The 22,062-nt window shown below is 42.7% G+C and overlaps 1 long non-coding RNA gene across 1 annotated transcript in view; it reads right to left on the bottom strand.

Moving 5' to 3' along the window:
- Nucleotides 1-7,901: 7,901 nt before the first annotated feature.
- LOC116580078 overlaps nucleotides 7,902-22,062 on the bottom strand; it is a 567,258-nt gene continuing 553,097 nt past the window's right edge. The window contains exon 6 of the long non-coding RNA XR_004281498.1: nucleotides 7,902-8,163. This is a non-coding gene — a long non-coding RNA (uncharacterized LOC116580078). The remainder of the gene's footprint in view (nucleotides 8,164-22,062) is intronic.

Consider the following 22,062-nt stretch of genomic DNA (forward strand, 5'->3'; position numbering starts at 1 on the left):
TAGACTTATTGTGGTGCTTATTTTGCAATAAATACAATATCAAATTTATGTGGTACACCTTAAACTAATATGATGCTATATGTCAATTACACCTCAGTGAAAAAGAATCATGATTCAGGTAAAAATAAATAACTGACATGGGCAATCCCAGGCAGCAACAGGAAAAAAAACAGAAATAAACATTGGAATCTTGTTGTGGGCCATTACCTAGTAACATGATAAAAACGTTTAACCTATTCAGTAACAAGCTACTGAGAAAGAAACTGGTTAATTCAACTCCCGTGACTTCATTTAATCCATGATATCCCTCCTGTCATGTGGTTGTTTCGCGTAGAAGGACCTGTAGGAATAGGGCACCAACATGTTACTGGCCGCCTGTCAGGCAGCTGTCAAATGGTAACGATTTTCAATCACTGCCAAGCAGGTCCTAGATTTGAACCAGTGACCTAAGAAGAAAGTCTCAATAGCCCATTACCAAATTATTCTCCGAGCCCTTTGCTTCCCCGACTAACACCCTTTCCAATAAAACTCCATTTTTGTCATTGAATCTGTCAGCATGCCTACAAATCCCTGAAGGGTGAAATTAATTTTAACTACAGCATTGGACAAACAAGCTCAAAAGTGAGTTCTTCAGAAATGGAAGCCAATATTTCAGACATTGATCCATTTGGAAAAATAGCTTTGGTTTCCCTCTTGGAGCTTGAGTGTGGTGGCAGGGTAATAAACAAAGACGTTGTTATACAGTTTACTGTGTGGCCAATCTTAGATGTTCCAAATTCTAAATTTTTATGGCTTCAAGTAGATGAACTCTGTGTGCTGGTGGCTGAAACTCTTGGAGATTAAAAACTGAACCCTCTTGAGAGTCTTTCTTCCTTTGACCTGTTTACCTGAGAATTTCAGTGTAATTGCATTTGGAAAACACATTTCCATAGTTTTTTATGTATGTATGCAAGTACATCATCTGTGTATATATATTTTTTTTACTTTTTTTTTTCTTTCTGTCAACCATGAACCCACCACAAGTAGCTGAAGCTTCCTGTGGTAGGAAATAGATTATCTCATGCATTCTCTCCCACTAACATCTGCATGGTTCAAGCCTTGCTGGAAGCTCAACATATTTTCTTAAACTTTGATAATATTTGTTGTGAACAAGCCCAGAAAACAACTAGATATTGCGTGAAGCTAAGTTGATCACATTCTTTTAACTTGAAGGCAGGAAGGTGTGGTAGAGAGTGAGGGAGTCCATTTACTCTTGCCATGAGTCCATGATAGTGTCTGGGCCCCTTTGACCTGTCCCAAATTCCCCATGTTGATTTTCTGAGGCTTTATATACACACAGAAGGTACAAACATGTTTATTTAAGCCAAAAGAGTATCGACATTTTATTATGGACCACACTTCAGCCTTGCCTGGAGGTGAGAGAGGCAGGTGAGGGATGGATTTCAGAAAATATTCAAGATAGATGCTAAGTCAACAAAAATACTACCTCATAGTGTCAAAGTTAAAAGAACTCTGGATGTAGGTTTGATGCAACCATTAGACGGATCTGTATCTACCCCCTGCTCTATAGAGGGAGTACATTTTGCAGTCAGAGTCCTGGGCTCAGATTCTGGCTTTCCTCTGTCAATTGTGTGACCTTACGCCAGTGGATATCTGACTCCTCCTGTCCTCAAGTGTGGATTACGAGCCATAATGCTTTGACATGGGGTCTTGGGCGGGTCAAATGAGATGCATAATGGACCTACTATGGTAACCACTGTGTGACAGGCACATAGTATATGGCTACTCCTGTATCACCAGTGAATCATCATTATTACCACACTCAGGCTTATCCAGGACACAGCCTTTTGAGTTACAGGAAACTCTGTAGGTTGCCAGTCAAGCTAAGGGCTATTCTCTGTAAATCCCCGATTCCCTGCTTGAGGACCTTCTCTGCACACCCGAGGGCAGGTCAGAAATGCCAGGGTCTTAACACCCCAGGAAAAGCCATGACAAATGTCAGTCAGAGCATAAATACTTGATGGCTTCCTTGCCCCTGGGTGGGATCACTGTGAAGTGTTGTCTACTATCTCACAGGGGTCTGCAGTTAGACTGAGCCCCAACTGCCCATACCAGTAGTCTATACACTCATGTTCTCTATCTTGGCCTTCTACCTCCCATTCAAACTTGCCCCCTTCCCTGCCAGTGTATTGAGACAACTTCCCAGATAAACCATCTGCACTCAGACCCTTGTATTCAGGTCTCCTCTTGGGGGAACCCAACATAAAACACTTTAGTTAAGTACAGGCTGATCCTCAAGCTCTTGACCTGAGGTTACCATATGGGAATCAACTAGATCGCAAACAGTACTGACAGTTCAGAAAGCATGACCTTGAGACTTCAGGTTGGGGTAGCATTTGAAAGCACGTTGTTTTCTGAGCTAACAAATCTAATACATATGATCTGTCCTGGCCACAGAGTCTCTTCACGTGCGGCTATTCCAGAGGATGTGTGGCTAACTTTAGAAGAGGAATCCATCCTTGACGCCCAAAGATCTACTTAATACACACAACACAGCTTATATTTCCCATAAGACCACCCTAGATATACCCCCAAACTTCGTGAAAACCCATCCAGCCATTCCACATGGTGTAAGAGCAGACACTTGATTTATTAGCAGAAATATAAACTATCCAATGGAAACCCTTTCCTGTATTGATGCAGCCTTTGGAGACTACAAATGATTTTCCAAATATTTTTCTCCTGAATAAACCTAGGCAGAGGAAACAAAATAATGACCCAGAGAAAGCAAATGAAGGAAGTTCATTAAGTTCATAATCTACAATGAGTGCACAAGTTAGAAATATTTGACAGACCAAGCCTGGCACTTTCTCTAATGTCATTGCTAAGGAAATGTATTCCAATGACCTCACAGTTTTTGTCTGAAAATAATTGTGGCTCTTTGCATGTATAATTGTGATCTGGGCAATTAGAACATAGATTCTCCCTCAGTCTGTCCTCTACGTTTGGTAGAATAACCAGGGAAACAGTCTTGACCAAAGTGGTGTCCACAAATAGCACATTGACATATGACATAGCCCCTTGGTTTTAGTTCAGTTCTGCATTGACAGTCTAGACCTCGGTTTGCACACTAACCCTGTCATGATGCAGCCTGGACAAGCCTGGGTGTAACCTCACCCACCTTAACTCCTGTTCTTGTCAACAGGGAGGGAGACTGACTTCATAAGACAGTCCCGAGTTTCAATGAGATAAAGTGGATATAATCACTTTGTAAACTGTGTACACACTAGATAGAAGTCAGTTAATGTTTTTATTATCCCGACCGATCTTTAAATTGCTCTATAAGCTAGAGAAGGAGATTCATGTTTCCTTTTCACAGATGAGAAACTGGGAATTACAAAGGTTAATTCACTTTGGCCAGTAAATGTCAGAAGCCAGACTAGCACCTCAGGTCCTCCTATTCTGAGATGAATCCTCTTTGCTCGATCTCCGTGATTCTGGAGCTTTCCTGAACACTACCATCAAGCTGGGGTAGGGGGATGTCAAAAAACGCAGATCATCATCCTGTCCTCCTTACTCTGCTATCATCCCAAAGATACTGACTTAATGGGCCTGAAATTCATTTTAAGACTCTTAATTTTTTTTAAAAGATGTATTTTTGGGGGGCACCTGGGTGGCTCAGTGGGTTAAAGCCTCTGCCTTCAGCTCAGGTCATGATCCCAGGGTCCTGGGATCGAGCCCCACATCGGGCTCTGTGTCCAGCAGGGAGCCTGCTTCCCCTCATCTCTCTGCCTGCCTCTCTGCCTACTTGTGATCTCTGTCTGTCAAATAAATAAATAAAATCTTTTTTTTAAAAAATGATGTATTTGTTTATTTTAGAGAGTGGGGAGAAGGGTAGAGGGAGAGGGAGAGAATCCCAAGCCAACTCCCCACAAAGCCCAGAGACCGACACAAAGCTTGATCCCACAACCTGGAGATCATGACCTGAGTTGAACCCAAGAGTCACACGTTCAACCAACTGAGCCACTCAGGTAACCTGAGACTCTTTATTTTTAGGATCACTTCAGGTCATTCTGATTCAGAAAGCTCATGGACCACAATTTTCAGAACACTTAGTTATTATAAGATGCTGTCTACCAGAATTAAGTTCAGTGAGGACAATTCTTTGGAATGAAAGAAATTTCCTATTTGCTGGTGTGAGGGAATTTGAGTGACTATTATGAAAGATAATAGCAATAATTATTATTAGATACATCTTTAATGGGTATCAGCCACCATGCTAAATGTTTTTGTGTACATTATGTAAATGTATCTTGATAAAACCCTCACGTCCTGAAGTGTGCAACTCAATGAAGCAAGTAGTATTACCTTCCCGATTTTACGGTGAAACCTCTCCTATCAGAGAGATTAAATTTTCCAACAATTCCCTATATGATAAATAGTGAAGGAAAAGATGTGAACTCAGATATGTTTAACTTCAAATCCATGCAATTGACCATATTTTATTCTATAGGAATATAAAGGGAAAGAAATCTGCACAAATTGAGTCTCTAACTCTGATATAATCATACCATGGCTGAACAAATACAAAGTGGGTTAAGGCTGACCCTCAGCACAGTCTATCATCTGGTTTATTCCAAAAATGAGCCCCTGCAGATTCCTAGCTCCTAAGTACCTGAAGTCAAGAGTAGGGAGGTATATTTATTATATATCTATTGCTGAATAACAAATTACCCCAAACGTAGCCGTTTAAGACAACAAATATGTACCATCTCATAGCATGTCTGAGATTTCTACGTATAAAATGAGTTTAACTTTTCTGCATTTGTAAGGGAGTGTGTCTGGGTTTACACAGGGCAAAACTGTTTGAAGTCTTCCCACTCTTCCCACTCTTTAAGTTAGAAGATATCTCATCATCCTTCCATGGGGTGACCCCACTGGGGTCCCACTCCCATCCCAGTGAACAAGGGAGCTGTGAGGGGGACAAGAGGTGGGGATGTGGGACACAGAGCAGCATTCCAGGCGGAGGGAAAGGCATGTGCAAAGGCCCAGAGCATGAGGAATATGGCACATTTATGGAACTAAAGACAACCAGATTGGCTGGGGCACAGAGAAGTGAGAGAGGCTCTTCTAGAGACAGAAGCAGGGCCAACACCTGGAGGCTGTCTTAGGTCAAATGCAAGGAGCTGGTCCTCCTCCTGAAAGGTAATCAGAGTCTGTTGAGTACTGGACCTGCAGCGTAGCGCAAGAGACAGAAAGCTAGGCTGTCAATCAGAGTAAAGCATGTTAGCATAGAAGAACTGCCTGGTGACAAGAAAGGTCACAGCAGGGGGCTTAGCCAGCTAGTCCATGTGACGTCACTGTGGGCAATATCACTAACCTCTTGCACTTTCATGAAGGTTTTGGAATGGTGTGTCTGTGCTCTTTGCCTCCTATGTTTTCCACAACCATTTGGGAGAAAACACTCACGTTTTCTAGAACGGTTTTGTCCTTACTTGGAGCTTCCAATTTTGTTTGGGCTGACCTCTCATTTCCAGACTCAGCCGTGCCTCTAAGGTTCTAGTCTGCACATTCCAGCTGCATTACAGCAGAAGGGCCCAGGCTGAAGCTTCGGACTTACAGAGGATACAGACCCAGCAAGGAGATGTCTACTTATTTAAAAGTTCTTGGTTTGAGTGGCATCTCAGCTCGAAACCCTATTAACCTCCGGAAATTTGACAAAAAAATCTATTTGTATGTGGGCTGATTCTTTGTGTGTGTGTCTGTGTGTGTGTGTATAAATGTGTCCACACTATGCTGTAGCCCTCTGAGCAGAGCCTGCAAGTCAGTAAGATTTGGAGCTGATAACATTGAATTCTTTAAAACTAAAATAATAATAACAGTAGCAATAATAATAAAGAACTGGCTGCCCGACCCCCGACAGCAGGGTTGTCTATCCGATTATGAGTGGTTACATTTTGATTTTCCAAGCTTGCTGCAAATGGGTCTGAATCGGACTCGATTTCCCATCATAATTGCTTTCTGCGTGAAGAGGTCTTTTCCAGAACTGTCTGCTGCTGTTTTAATGGGAAGCCTGTCTATTTGTATGTTAATAGTTTCCTCTGTGTTATTGGGCTTGTCGGTGGAGAAGCCCAAATCAGATGCTTCACTATTTTCAAGGTTTACTATTAATCTCTGATTTTTTGTGCTAACATGAAGCCATTTCAGCCTCCTCTGTTCTAAATCCTCCTAATGAAAGCATGAGGAACGACAACACGCTTCCTCTCATGAGGCACAGCTGTGCCAATATGCCCTTGGCTTGCTGGCTCAGTGGAACTCTGGTGTCCAGGCAGCTCCACAGGTGAGCGTGCAGGTGAGAATACCATCCCATGTGACCCATTTGCTCAGCTGCCAGGTGGCCCATGTTCATGTCTGCTGGCTGTGCTGGGGATGGTCACCTGTACCATGTGAAAGAACATTGCAGGAATGCCAAAGCCATGAGGTATCCACTGGCGGAGCGGGGGGGGGGGGGGGGGTGGGCAGGAGCAAGACCTCAGTGCTAGAAACAAACAGGCCAGCCTTTGAATGCATACTCTGTAGGTGAGTATCTTTACAATACAGAGCCAGGCACAACCTCTCCAATTTTTAATTTCCTCATGGTTAAAAATGAAACAGAGACACCTGTTTGAAAAGACGTACATCCCCCTGTTTACTGCAGTATTATTTACGAGATCCAGGACACGAAAGCAGCCCAAGCATCCATCGATAGAAAAATGAATATGGAAGAAGTGCTATACACACAGGAATATTACTCAGCCATGAAAAAGAACGCAATCCTGCCAGTTGAGACCACAAGGATAGACCTAGAGGGTATTATGCGAAGTGAAGGAAGTCAGACAGAGACAAATACCATATGATTTCACTTATGTGGAATCTAAAAAAACAAAACAAACAAATGAGAAAACAAATTAAAAGCAGAAATAGACCCAAAATGCAGAGAACAAAGTGATGGTTGCCAGAGGGAAGTGGGGTAAAGGGATGGGCAAACTGCGGGGAGGGTAGTGGGAGGGAGAGGCTTCTAGTTATGGAATGAATGAGTCTCGGGGATGAAAGGGACAGCACGGGCAATGTGTGGTGACAGATGGTGGCTATCCTCGTGGTGCGCACAGCAGAATGTGTGCAACTGTAGAATTGCTGTGTTGTACAACTGAAACTAACGTAATGTGTCAACTGTACTTCAACAAAAAATGTTTTCAAAAAAGTCATGAAAATGGGGGGAATAAACAGGAACAAGCATTCCCGTGTATTATTTCTCTCTTATTTACTGTGAAGTCTAATAACAGAGTGTCCACGAAAACACCTAATGACCGGCAAACAGTAGTCCTCTGGTACATGATTGTTAAAACTCAGAAATGCAGAATCTGGTCCTTGTAATTCACATTCCCATTGCTTTGTCCATAAGGGCACTTTAGTATCTCTTGCTTTCTTATACTTCTTCCCAGCGCACAGAACAACTGTGCACACACAGTAGGCACTTAATACATTATTCTAAACAAGATGACTAAAAGGATTCTGTCGTCAAATGCTTATTGTGCACCCACTGTGTCCCAGTACTTAGGCCAAACACCAGGGCCACAGGAATGAAAGTATGCTGGTTCTTGTTCCTGAGAGCTCTTGACCATTGAGGAGGTGGGTAGGTGGAGGTCACAGAGAGCAGAGGTATAAATAAATACCGACAATAATGTGCAGTTTCTTAAGAGCATGGCTTGAGAACATGTGAATCAGAGTCGCCCAGAGCATGTGTTAAAAATACAGACCCCTCCATTGCGGCTGACTTGTGGAACCAAAATGGCCAGCAGATGGGCCCTGGGAATCTCATGTTTTTTGTTTTTTGTTTTTTTTTTATCAGAATCCCAAATAACTCTCATTTGCCCTTCGGCTTAGAAACCCTGGCAGACAAGCATGCTGAGAACTGTGTTTGAGTTACTGCAAAGTTCTGTGACAGGTATAGTCAGCACCCAGGGAGCTCAGGGAAGCCCTCTTAGGAAGGGGCCATTGGAGCTGTGGTTTGAGAGGTGAGGAAGAGATTGCAGACGAGGAGGGGCAGAAGGACGCCCAGCCAGAGGGGAAGGCACGGACACCAGAGAGTTCCCCACGGTTCCCGAGAGAGCAAACAGAGGAGGTCTGGAAGAGAAGGGGAGACAAGTCAGTACAAGGAATTCAAACTTTATAAAGTATATTTTGCAAGCAGATAACACAACTGGATTTTCTAAGGTTTCAGTAAAATAAGATGCAAAGTTACATTAGTTTCAGGTGTATGATGTATTGATTCAATATTTGTATACACTGCAAAATGATCTCAATCAGTCTAGTTAACTTCGGTCATCACACTTAGTTACAAACTTTTTTTTCCTTACAGTGAAAACTCTTAAGATCTATTCTCTCTGAAACTTTCAAACGTGCAATACAGTATTACTCGGGTTTGGTTTCTCTGTTAAGAACAATCGTGCGGCACCTGGGTGGTTCAGTTGGTTAAGCCACTGCCTTAGTCTCAGGTCATGATCCCGGAGTCCCGGGATCGAGTCCGGCATCAGGCTCCCAGCTCCAAGGGGAATCTGCTTCTCCCTCTCACCTTCTCCCTCTCATGCTCTCTCTCTCTCTCTCAAATAAATAAAATTTTAAAAAAAGAACAATCACGTGGATTAATTCAAATACAATTAAAACACTGAATTGACAGACATGCAGACAGATGTAGGACTGAGTGTGTTTTGGCAAATGCACCCAAGGAGCCCAGAAAGCTCCCTGAACAGAATGTGCAGGCCCAAGAGGTACTGAGAAATGCACGGGAATGGCAGTTGGAGCTGAGATCTACATCAACACGAGCAAGAAACTCAGATGGAAACAGGGGAAGGCACTGCGAATCCATGAACAAGTTATTTATTTGTTTGTTTATCTATTTATTTGAGAGAGCACACATGTGTGGGGGTGGGTATGTGGGGGCAGAGAGAAAGAGGGAGAGAGAATCTTAAGCATGTTCCACACTCAGTGTGGAGCCCAGCTTGGGGCTCGAGCTCCTGTCCCCGAGACCATGACCTGAGCCGAAATCAGGAGTCAGACGCTTAACCGACAGGGCCTCCTTGGAGTCCCGTGAATAAGTTTTTTAAAGTACTATTTATCTGCATGTTTAAATTCCTTTCTTTTCATACTGCCTCTGAATCCAACCTCTTGTCCAGCGCTCCATATTTTTTTCTGGCTAAAGACCAGGCATGAGGTGCATCAGGCACATGCTCAGGGTGGGGTGGCCTGGGAGAGGCAGGATTTGGAGATGGGCCTAGGAGTCCAGGATTTGCCAGTCATAACCCTGTGGCTTTGCCCAGGTTCTAGACCCTCCCAGAGTCTTAACTTCATCTTGTGTGAATGATGTAAATATTAGGTGTGGATAGGAACAACAATTTCCCAGGGCCATTTCAAGGGCTGACTGGTAGGAAGCAAATAAAGAGCAGGGCATGCAGGGGGTAGGGGGTGCTTAGGGAAGGACAGGGAATCATGGGAAACGGTGGCAATGATACCATCATAATGAGAACATTTCTTTCTTTCTCTCTCTCTCTCTCTTTCCCCCCCCACCCCCACAAGGATAGCATTTCTTTATTCCCTGGGGAGATGAGCCTGGAAGCTTCCCAACCACATTTTCACTTAGAAGAATTTGGCCTGGAAATAACCGAAACTGGGAGGATCCCCTCCCAAAAGCTGGGTGTCGAGTGCACCCACTTTGCTCAGGATGCAACAGACACGGTCAAGGCCCCTTGCTCTGGAGACTGAGCTCAGGCATCTACAGAGGGTGACCAGCAGGAAGCAGGTGCAGCATGTGACCTCTGCCAGCTTCGAGCTGGCTTCCCGGCTCCTGCCCCTCTCCTGGGAGGTGCCCCTCTCCTCCTGGGAAGATGGCAGGAGGGGCTGGGCCTGGCCCTTGAAAGCCCTTCACGGAGTGGCATTTGGAGCGCCTTATCCTGGCTGACTCACAGCTCGGGGCGGGGCACGGTGTTGGGGCATGGGTGTTCCAGGGCAAGTTGAGCCTGTCGTGACAGAGCCCCCAGACTCAGAGCTGAGTCACCCCTTGCATGTCCTCAGCCCCCCTCCCTGACTCTCCTCCCTTTCCAGTTTCTCTTCTGGACCTGATCATGCTCATTCTGGGAAGGCATTAGGCAATGGAGCGCCCAAATACTCGGTGCAAAGACAGCCCAAGAAGAGTTAAATAATTATCCCAGGAGTCAGGCAATTTCTTGGCCCGGAGAACCAATAATACTCCGGTGTTTGCTGTACACAGACTTTGAAATGGCTTGGGATGGGGCGGAGGATGACAGACGGGGCGGCCACTGGCTCCTGTGTGCCTGGAACAGCCCAGTTTTAAACTGAGGAGTCCAGGAAGCCTCTTTGTCCCTGGCAAACAGGGGAGCTGGTCTGTAAAGGGACAGGGTGCTAGAGAAGACAGGAGTCTGTGCCCAGAGTTGCTGACTGGTGAGGACGTGCTGGTACCTGATATTTAAGTGTGTGAGTGTTTGCAGTGTGCCTGGCACCACTGTGTATTCCCTTGAGTAAGCCTCATAGCAGTCCCAGGAGGCAGGTACTGGGATGGTCCCCATTTTGCCAATGAGTAAACTGAGTCACAGGAGGGGTGAGTAACTCTCGGAGGTTGCAGGGGTGGGGAGCACTATTGTCAGCATGCAAATCTCAGCAGTCTGGGTCCAGACGGAGCACAGTCTGAATTTACTGCCTAGATTAGTAGACACACAGACACACACAGACACAGACACACAGACACACACAGACACACACACACACAGACACACACAGACACACAGACACACACACACACACACACTCTTAGATGCAGACACGCAGGCAACACACACACACACACACGCACTGGGGTTCCCCATGGCACAGTGCTGCAGGAAATCTCGTTTCCAAGAAGCCTGGCCGAGCAGCGGAGAAGAGCTAAAAAGAAAGAAGCTGGAATCCTCTCACTGGTCTTCTGAACAAGACCAAAGAGAACCCAGCGCAGGAACAACCTTTCCTAAAAATGCTTTTTCTCACCATTCCTCGCACCTAAATGCACAGCTACTCTGAATCCTCCCCCTTCTAAACCTGCAAAGCCTTCTTCCCATTCTCCCCTTCCTCTCCATCTCCCTTTTCCTTTTTAAAAAACTCCCCCTCTTTCCCCTTTCCCCAGCTCCCCTAGAACAAGCCCCCCCAGGGGCTGCCCTCACTAGCCACAAAGCAGCCCTCACAGAACTTCTCCTCCAGTCTTGCTACAACCCCGGCAGGGGAGACAGACCCTTCTTGGGCAGTCAGACAGGAGGGGTAGCTAGGGAGTAGGAAAACAGGGAGCCCCACGCATGACACCAGCCTGGTCCCCCATCTCTGATGCCGCTTCCTCCCCACCCCTGGCTGAGCCACGGACTCCACACCCCAGCCCTCCCAGAACCCTCAAGCCTTGGAAATCCTTTCAGACCCCTTATCTGTGTCTCCATTTCAAATCCACCTGGTACACCCTGGTGTCTGCGCTGTTACTCCTGGTGTCTGACTTTCTGCAGAATCCTTCAAAGAAGTTTAGCTCATTTTGTTGACTTAGTGCTGAATTCCAACTCCTTCCTGGGCCAATGTTCTCAATCCCAAGTGTGCATTAGAACCAACCACTTGGGGATCCCCAACCACTTGGGGATCTTTTGTGACACACTGTTGTCGAGGTTCCTGTCACACCAGTTGACTCTGCCTCTACACTGGGTTCCCCAGTGGGTCTGATGCACAGGTATAACTGTGGAGTCTGCTTCACTCAAGCCATGGGTCTCACACAAGTGAGACCACTCACAGGGAAGTAAATTCAATAATAGTAACATCTTGTTACCCTGTACAATCATAACCGTCAGAGAATATATGCAGGAGGAACCTTGGTTCCCTTGCCATACGTTAATCGAAACCCTCTTGGATACCAGATACATTTGCAGGTGTTTGTGTTGCCAAGATTTACAGAACATGGGCTCGGACCTTGTACAGATACAAGCCTAGGTAGAGGACTGGGGCTGTGGACCACAGCAAGAATGAAACCATAGGCTCCAGGTGATGTAGTCACCTGGTTCATGGGTCACAGGATCAGGAGAGAGAATACTTTATGGGTGCAGAGGACCAGCAAGATGAGTTGAGAATGACAGCCGCGCATCCCACCCACACAGAAAGGATCATGCTCATGCTTTAACCAATATGGCGTGTTGCACTGTTTTGGGGGCCAGCTCTGGGCTGGATACATGCCTCCAAGCAGTGGGTGAGACAGACAGCCCCCCGCCTAGTGCAAATGACAGACGTGGGAGATGAAATTGCATGTGCCATCATCATTATTACCAAGAAGGGCAGGGTATTATGGAATACTATGGAATGTGTCAGTAAAACAGGAACCGACATTTCAGCTGGAGCCTAAAGCATGAGTGATAGAGAACAGACACGTGTAAGAACAGTCATGCAGGGAGCAGAGTTACAAAGAAACAAAGACCCAGACAAGATTGTCACACTGGGCAGAGGGGGGAACCTGGCATCAGTATGTGAGGGAGTGGGGGAGGTGGAAAGGTGGACTGGGACCAGGGTCCATGGCTGAAGAGGCCGTGTGATGTAGCATTCAGGAGTTTGATGCCATTTTCTGCAGACAATACGTAATTATGACAGGAGATGCTACTCTCACCATTCTTGGGAAGTCAACAAAAATTTAAGTTTTTAAAAATCAGTGTTATAGGACAGCCTTCCCAACATTTTTACAAAAGCATGAATTTGCTAAGCAATAAATAAATGATCACTTCTATTAAATCTTTATTAAATACACATTACGTGCTGAGTACTGGGGCCCAACCCAGGCGATAAGAATCGGGGTGGTGGAGAAATAGCCCCTGTCTCAGGAGTTCAGATCCTCGCTGGGAGAAGAGGCTGACTCACCAGCTGACAGTAAATTCTCTAGTTTAAATTATGTGGGTGTCCCAGAGCAGGCTGGGGACAGGGAGAACCATGCGATTGCTCAACAGGAAAGGTCTGAAGGACTGAAGGGCTCGGGTGGATGGCTCTGGGGATGTAATAGTTGAGCTCAAATCTGAAAGTGGTGAAGACGTGGGCCACACGTTGGGTGTGGGTCTTGTGGGTGATTGTGGGTGAGTTCTTGAAGCAGAGCATAGAGTTCAAGGGTGTGCTGGCTGAACTGAGAGCCACCCTCTTCCCTGTCTCCTCTTTTCTCCTTCTTGCTTTTTCCATATCCCTTTTTATACCCTTATTTTGAGAAAATTGTAACCCCACTATGTGGTTTTAAGAAATAACACAGAGATTCTGGATGTTATATCTGGTTCTCTCACCTGGTTCTCCCCTTTTCATATTTTGTTTAATTCCAGTAAAGTATCACAATTGGGAAACTGAGAGTACATTGATTCTCTGCCCCTCCCATCTTTTTTTTAAGGAGGATAAAATTGAACATATAAATAGTAAAAACAATCACTTCATTATCGAAGAACCCCAGCATCAAGAGTAACTAGTTTTCCTCCCTCAGACAAATCTTTATGTCTCTCTGAGCAAAAGTCCATATGTGCACAACATATGTATGCATATATGTAAATAAGGAAAAATGATACACACATATATATTATTTTATAGCATATTAAAATGACTAACTCAAATTTGGAATTGTTACATTACTAACTAACAAAAATGACTTGTCTCTCTTTAAGAAGGAAAAAAACCCTAACTCTAGCTTTCAATAGAGTATCTGCAATAGGATATTAAGTTAGAAGTATTTGGGATGGGGAGCTTGTAATAATTATGTTGAAGAACTCCCTTGATTTTGAGAAAAAAAGTGGGCAGGAATATTTTTTCCTTTTTATTTGGTTCCAGTTTGGCCCCGGAACACTCATCATTTTTTTTTTTAAAAGATTTTATTTATTCATTTGACAGACAGAGATCACAAGTAGGCAGAGAGGCAGGCAGACAGAGAGGAAGGGAAGCAGACTCCCTGCCGAGCAGAGAACCCAATGTGGGGCTCGATCCGAGGATCCTGGGATCATGACCTGAGCTGAAGGCAGAGGCTTTAACCCACTGAGCCACCCAGGCACCCCAACACTCATCATTTTATAACAGTTGCATGTGCCATCCTTCCACCATCATTCTATTAGCGTCTTGCTTCCATCAGGATTTTTGAAATAGATTTCAAGGAAGTAGAAGTCAATGCAAGGCCTATTCTAAAACACCAATATATTTTGCTTCTTGCTGCAGGTTCAGATTCTAAGTAAAGATACTGTCCTGCGATACAGGTAGTCCTATTTTCTGTCAGGAAGAAAAGATCGGAAAAGAGGAAGCAAAATGGAGATGTGAACTGATGCCCAGGAAAGCTACAGGATATTTATAAGGATCAAAAGTAACGTAACTTTTAATAATGCACATACAATGCACACAGGTACTCTAACCAGAGCCGTGGTTATTTAGTACCAAGAGATGTTACTCACCAGGTGAGGTCCTTTACAAATAGCCTGACCAACATCTACAACAAAAATATGAACTATGCATCATTCAGGGCCATTTTCCAGGTGGAAAAACCAAATCTTAAGGGAAGAATGTAATTGGCTGGAAAGTCACAGAGAGTAAGAGAAAGAACTAGTGAGTCAGACTCAGGTTGGTACAGCTCAAAACCTACTGATCTTTCCACCATATCGCCTTACGTTTACAGTTGATTTTTTAGATGACACATCGCTGAGGACAAAGAGAATATATCACTTGGTGATCTGAGATAAAATCAAAGATGTCCAAGGTTGAATTGAAGCCAACTGATAATGAGACTTGCTTTGAGACAAAATGAGGATCTTTTGGTAACTTTTTGATCCTTAAATGTTAACTATGGATTTTTGTCCTTTCTCGGGTGGTTGAAAACTGCATGGATTTTGAAACGAAAATCTTAATTATAGATTCCTTTGGGCAGTTGTGAATGGTAAAATATGGGGACTTCCCTTACTGGCTCACATCTATCCTTCAGGAGAACGACACTCCCTATCATTATGCTTGACTCTGAAGAATGCTAGTCTTGAAGATTTTCCTCTCTTCCCAAGAAGAGAGGAATCTGACCATGACTCCCACCCTCTACATTTACTTACATTCTTTGCAACAACCTCTTGAGGTAAATTCTAATATTACCCCATTTACAGATGAAAAAACTCAGAGGGGTGAGGAACTGACCTAGGGTCGCTCGAATAAGGAGTGACATATCAGGGACTGGAAACCAGGTCAGACTGTGCTAAAAGGAGCTGGCTAATGAGGACTTTGAAACTAATCATGGCAAAAGATCCTCTCTAACCTCTACTTTTCTAGAGAAAATGCCCCAGACCAGATCTTCTTCATATTTTCCTGGTTGGATGGCTATCAAATAGCCTTTCCAGCCCTCTCAAAGAATGTGAGCATTAGACTTCAGTTCATGTTTATTATGCCAAGGACATATGTAATGGTACCCCTAACATGTACAGATAATCCTCATTATTCACACATTCCATATTTCCTAAAATTTATTTGTCACTCCAAAATCAGTCCTTGCAGTGCTTTTGTGGTCATCCGTAGACAAGTGTGAAGCAGCAAAATACTTGAGTTTTTTGATGCACATGTTCCCAGTAAGGTTAAACAAGGTGTTGCTCTGCCTCTTTATTTCACTCATACTGTAAACATTGTCCTTTTCACAGTCTATTTGTTTCATTTTTCACATTTTTGTGCTTTTTTTATTGGTGATTTTGCTGTTTAAAATGTCCCCTAAGCATATAACTGGAGTGCTATCTAGAGTTCCTTAGAGCAAAAATACTAGATTAGCTTCACTCAGGCCTGAGTTATTGTGCAGTTTTCTGTGAATTCAATGTTATTGAATCAATAGTGTATGCTAAATAGCCTGATGGTTATGTATTAATCAGTTGATGAAAACATGACCAGAGGCTCGCAGGAACCTAAACCTGCATTTTCCCTAGGAGCATTTTCCCTTGTTCAGTATTCACTAATTCAGCATTCATGATGACTTTAGACAATATAACTACCAAGAATAATGGGAATCAACTGCGTATACAAAATCCTCTCATTGTTACAGTACCTATAAAATAAGAAGTGACAGGAAAAAAAAATCTTTGGATAGTAGGATACTATTAAATTATGACTTATCCATACAATGAAGTTATATACAGCCATGAGAACTAAGTGGTCAGGATAACTAAAAATTATCTTTCCCCAGGTAGAATGGGCAAAATTAACAAGACAGTAAACAACAGTTGTTGGAGAGGATGTGGAGAGAGGTGAACCCTCTTAAACTGTTGGTGGGAATGCAAGTTGGTGCAACCACTTTGGAAAGCAGTGTGGAGATTCCTTAAGAAATTAAAAATAGATCTTCCTTATGACCCTGAAATTGCACTACTGGGTATCTACTCCAAAGATACTAATGTAGTGAAAAGGGGGGCCATCTGCACCCCAATGTTCATAGCAGCAATGGCCACAATCACCAAACTGTTGAAAGAGCCAAGATGCCTGTCAACAGACAAATGGATAAAGAAGATATGGTCCATATATACAGTGGAATATTATACCTCCATCAGAAAGGATGGCTATCCAATTTTTGTAACAACATGGACAAGACTGGAGGAGATTATGCTGAGTGAAATAAGTCAAGCAGAGAGAGTCAATTATCATATGGTTTCACTTACTTGTGGAGCATAAGGAACAACATAAAGAACATTAGGAAAAGAAAAAGAAAAGTTAATTGGGGGAAATCAGAGGGAGAGATGAACTATGAGAGACTGTGGACTCTGAGAAGCAAACTGAGGGTTTTGGAGGGAAGGGGGGTAGTGGGATAGGTGAGCCTGGTGGTGGGTATTAAGGAGGGCACGTATTGCATGGAGCACTGGGTGTGCTGCATAAACACTGAATCTTGGGACACTGAAAAAATAAAAATAAAATAAAAATAAAAAATTATCTTTGTGTAATGCAAATGGAAGGGATGGGAGCAGAGTATTCAACTATGTAAATCCCATGTTTCAGAATTTATATAATTGGTATCTAGCTCTAAATGTACACACATTTGGATATCATCCCTTTATCTATAGCATTATTTGCAAACATCTTCCATTCTGTGGGTTGTCTCTTCTCAAACTCAACATACAAAAAACCAAATAGTCAAGTCAAAAAATGGTCAGAAGACATGAACAAGCACTTCCCTAAAGAAGACATACAAATGGCTGACAAACACATGGAAAAATCTTCAACATCATTAGCCACAGTTAAATTCAAATCAAAACCACACTGAGATACCACCTTATATCAGTTAGAATGGCAAAAATTGACAAGACAAGAAACAAAAAATGTTAGAGAGGTTTTGGAAAAAGGGGAACCCTCTTACACCGTTGGTAAGAATGCAAGTTAGTACAGTCACTTTGGACAACAGCATGGAGAGTCCTCAAAAAGCTAAGAATAGAGCTATCCTATGACCCAGGAATTTCACTACTGGGTACTTACCCCAAAGATACAGATGTAGTGAAGAGAAGAGCCACATCCACCCCTATGCTCATAGCAGCAATGTCCACAATAGCCAAAATGTGGAAGGAGCTGAGATGCCTTTCAACAGATGAATGGATATAGAAGATGGGGTCCATATATACACTGCAATATTACTCAGCCATCAGAAAGGATGAATACCTAACAATTGCATTGACATGGATGGAACTGGAGGAGATTATGCTGAGTGAAATAAGTCAAACAGAGAGAGTCAATTATCATATGATTTCACTTATTTGTGGAACATAAGGAATAGGATGGAAGACATTAGGAGAAGGAAGGGGAAAATGAAGGGGGGGAGGATAAGAAGGGGAGATGAACCATGAGAGACTACGGACTCTGGGAACCAAACTTGTGGTTTTAGAGGGGAGCGGGGTGGCGGAATGAGTGAGCCCAGTGAAGAATATTAAAGAGGGCACATATTGCAGGGAGCACTGGGTGTTATATGTAAACAATGAATCATGCAACACTACATCAAACATTAATCATGTACTGTGTGGCGACTAACATAGCATAATAAAAAAATTATTAAAAAGAGAATTTAGTAGAAAAAGAAACTTTAAAAGATAATAGTAACAAGTATTGGTAATATCAGCTTGTAAGGACTCCAACAATTTTTTTTAAAAATGAAGGTTGAACCACCACATTAATAGCTATGAAATCTGGGGTGCCTGGGTAACTCAGTCAGTTAAGTGTCCAGCTCTTGGTTTCAGCTCAGATCATGATCTCAGTGTGGTGGGATCAAGCCCTGGTTTGAGCTCCATACTCGGGTGGGAGTCTGCTTGAAGATTCTTTCCCTCTGTTCCCCAACCCAAATTGTGTGCACACATGCACACGTATTCTCTTTCTCTCTCTCAAGAATACATAAATGAATCTTTAAAAAAATGTAAAAAAATAAATGCATACACATTAAACTGACTTAAAAGGAAAATTTCATTATGGTCATCTTTGTGTAATGTCCTGGTGGATGTTATGAAGTGTCTTCTTCATAATTCTTAGTATTTTGAAGTTGATTATGCTATCTGTATTTAACTTATAATCACAAATGGTTAAAATTGTTTTACCTTTTGATACTCACACATTGTTTATAAATGGGTCTAACCCTTTTGGAATAACAGACAGATACATCAGGCACCAAAAATCATTGGCCTGTTAATTTATACTTTAAGGAAATAAATGGAATGTAAAAAAATTAGGTGCATAATGAAGTTTATTACACTTATATTTTATTCAAGAAATGCATCTGAAGCAAATTAATGGACAAGACAGTGGTATGAGTCAGGAATATTGCAACATGAACACAATGAGATAACATGTAGCTATTATGTACTGTGTATTTAAGAAATAGTTAATTAGCACTTACTATGGGTTAGGGATATAACAGTGAGCAAGAAAACGAGACATTAAGGAACTTCTGTTTCTCCAGAAGGAAAGAGATATTGAAGACACACACAAAACACCAATCAGTGTTGAGAAGGATGGCCCTTTTGTGATTAAAGAGTGAGTATTGACCAAGTGAGGGAGTGGGGGTACTTAGATATTTCCCCAAGGAACATGTGAGTAAGCTAAGATGTGATGTTTATTATGACTCTGAAGACAGATGGATGGAAGATCTATAAATAAAAATAAGACTTGTACTATAATTACAATATGTAAATATACATGTGTAGACACAGATAGAAAGGAATTTGCAAAAAAAAAAAATGGAAGCAGGTCTATTAGGATGGTGAGAGAGTGGGCAGTTGCTTTTTTCTTAAAATTAGTTTTCATGTTCTTACAGTATTTTTATAGTTAAAATTTTTAAATGCGGTCATTTATTACATTTTTATTTGATCCAATTATGCTTTTACATATTCAAAATCACAAATTTATATTCAAAATAATATTTTAATAGTCTGGGTTGGTTTGTTATGTTATTATCTCTCCATATAAATGTTGTATCTTAGGGCTTCAAATAAATATTGAGCAATTGTTCCAGGTTAAAACGTTCTTATTCCTTCCCCTACCATCAAACAAATGTTCATGTTTTTTGTTTTTTTCTTTCCAACTTCCCTTCTATTCACGGTTTTATTTGCTTTTCATATCAGAGTTAAAGACTGAAAATATATCAGTGGTATAATAAGGTTAAACCTGACTCTATTCAATTCCTCTTCACTAAAAGAATCAAATGATTTTCTTAAAAAGAAAATAAGAAATACACATCATACTGCTCGTCCAAACATAACAGATTGATACATTCAGCACCTTGCCCAGACTTTACATTTTGTGGTCTTGGTCCCTTCCCCAGTGGAACACAGCAGTGGTGGAGAAGACAAAGGGCTTGCAAAGGTCATATAAAACCCAATAAAACAAAGAGCTGGTAAAGGTCATACAAAACCCATTACAGGGTGAGTTTCTATTCCAGTGTTCTGGAAAGAGAGCTCAAGTTCCCTTGTACCAAACACTGCTCCCCTATAGGAGTCTGGGGTAAGGAGAGCTTAGAGTGGAACCCCAGCCCACCCCCAAGCATAAGCAGGGTAAATTAATGCATTTCAAGCCCAGACAAACTACTCTTCTTTGTGGAAACAAGAATATCTGGCAAAGGTTCCATCTAGGCAGTTCCCCTATTCTGATCACAGTGCTGAGCTTGTGCCTCCTCCTGGACAGTGGAATGTCTACACAGAGTATGATGCAGGCCACCCATGACTTTATCATCATCTGCAGCAGCTGTGACTTCTAGGGCATCTCGAGGCTCTGAGACCTGACCAGACAATTCAAGACTAAATCAAACTTCCAAGGATGTGAAGGAAAGAACACTGGTTTACCCTCTGATGGACCATCTCACCATCTCCCTCTTCTCTAATTTCTTCTCTCTCCTCTCCCTCTGCTTGCCCCACCAACTTGGTCCTCCCCAACTCTGTCTTTGTTTTTTTATTTTGTCTCACGAGAAAGGACCTTTCTTTTGGTTCCTCTGATGGTTCTCTGCAGCCATTCATTCCCTCCTTTCAGGCTCAGTATCAATCCTTTCTTGGCCCATCTCTTTAAATGGGAAAACTGGTAACACGGCATTAAAATGTCTGCTACTGATGGGTCTACTGTATGAGAAACCCCACTCCCACAGTACAGCAGGTGCCAAACCTCATCTCTCTCTCTCTCTCTCTCACACACACACACACACACACACAACCAAAGAACTGAGCTAAGACCCATAGGCTTGAAGGCGTTATTGGACTATTCCCTGGTTCCGCACAGCTTCACTTTGAAGAGGGAGCTATTATCATTCCCCTTAGGAAGCTATTATCCTTCCCCTTAGAAGTGAGTGAATGGAATTAAGAATGTAGCCCAAGTTGGTCTGTGTCTGGGGTCAGGGGAAGGCAGAAAAAGGGACACTTACAAGGGACTCAAGACCTTTCCCCAGAGATTTCAGGGCACCACGCAAGTGTTCTCCCTTAGAGAGGTTTTCTCTAGCCTTAAAGCAGGGTCTCTGTGCTGTTCTCTTAATTCATTATCCTGCCTATTTCTTTTCCGGAACTTAACCACACATAAAACTTCACTTTTGTATTCAAGTTAAATGTATATTTAATTTGTTTGCTTGTTTACATTCTGTCCCTACCATCTCTGAGAATGCAAGCTCCCAGAGGGGAGAATAGATGTCAAATCTGTTGTGTACCATTTAATCCCCAGTTCCCAGAGCAGTGCATGCTGCCTGGGACATGTTCAAAAAATATTTGTTGAATAAGCACATGATTACATAAATGAAACTAATTTTTTTAGTATACCCTATGTGGTGCTTGAATGAAGGCTTCCAAAGTTAAAGACAAACAACTTTTTTAAAAAAGCAAACACATGACCTGAGACTTAATGATCTAAGCCAGCGTGAGCCATGCATAACATATTTAAATGATATGAAAGAAGAAACATTAATAAAAATAATGACTGAAAAATATTTTTATAGTATGACATTTTCAAAAAGCAAAAATAAATCTGTGGACCAATTTTAGCAAGATGCTTTATTTAACCCCACATATCCAAATTACTTTTAATTCAATACATGGTCAATATTAAAGAATTACTGATGAGTTCTTTTGCTTTGTTTGGAGTGTGTATTTGAAACCCAGGGTGTGTTTAACATGTAAGCAATCTCCACTCCAATTGGCCCACTTCAGGTGCCCCTTTGCTACACATGGCTATGGTTTCTGGGGTGGACAGCACAGCAGCTCTAGCAAAATCTTTTCATTTTTGACATCAGGACCCTGAGCCAAAGAGGGCTAGGGACTGACCCATAGCCAGGCCACACGGAGTCTGTTCTGATCAGAGGCCAAAGCTCTGAGTTCTCATTCCTCATGTTGGGTACAACTCACCTCTCTAGAGTCCCTACTGAGAGCAACTGCCAGAACAAGCTCTTTGCCGGAGCAGCCTGGGTTGGGACCAAGACCTCCTTGTAGTTGTGTAAACCTTGACTAAGTTATTTACTCCAATGGGACTCAGTTTCTCAGATGTTAAAGAGGATCCTTC

Source organism: Mustela erminea, chromosome 19 (assembly GCF_009829155.1).
Source record: "Mustela erminea isolate mMusErm1 chromosome 19, mMusErm1.Pri, whole genome shotgun sequence".
NCBI classification, from domain to species: domain Eukaryota; kingdom Metazoa; phylum Chordata; class Mammalia; order Carnivora; family Mustelidae; genus Mustela; species Mustela erminea.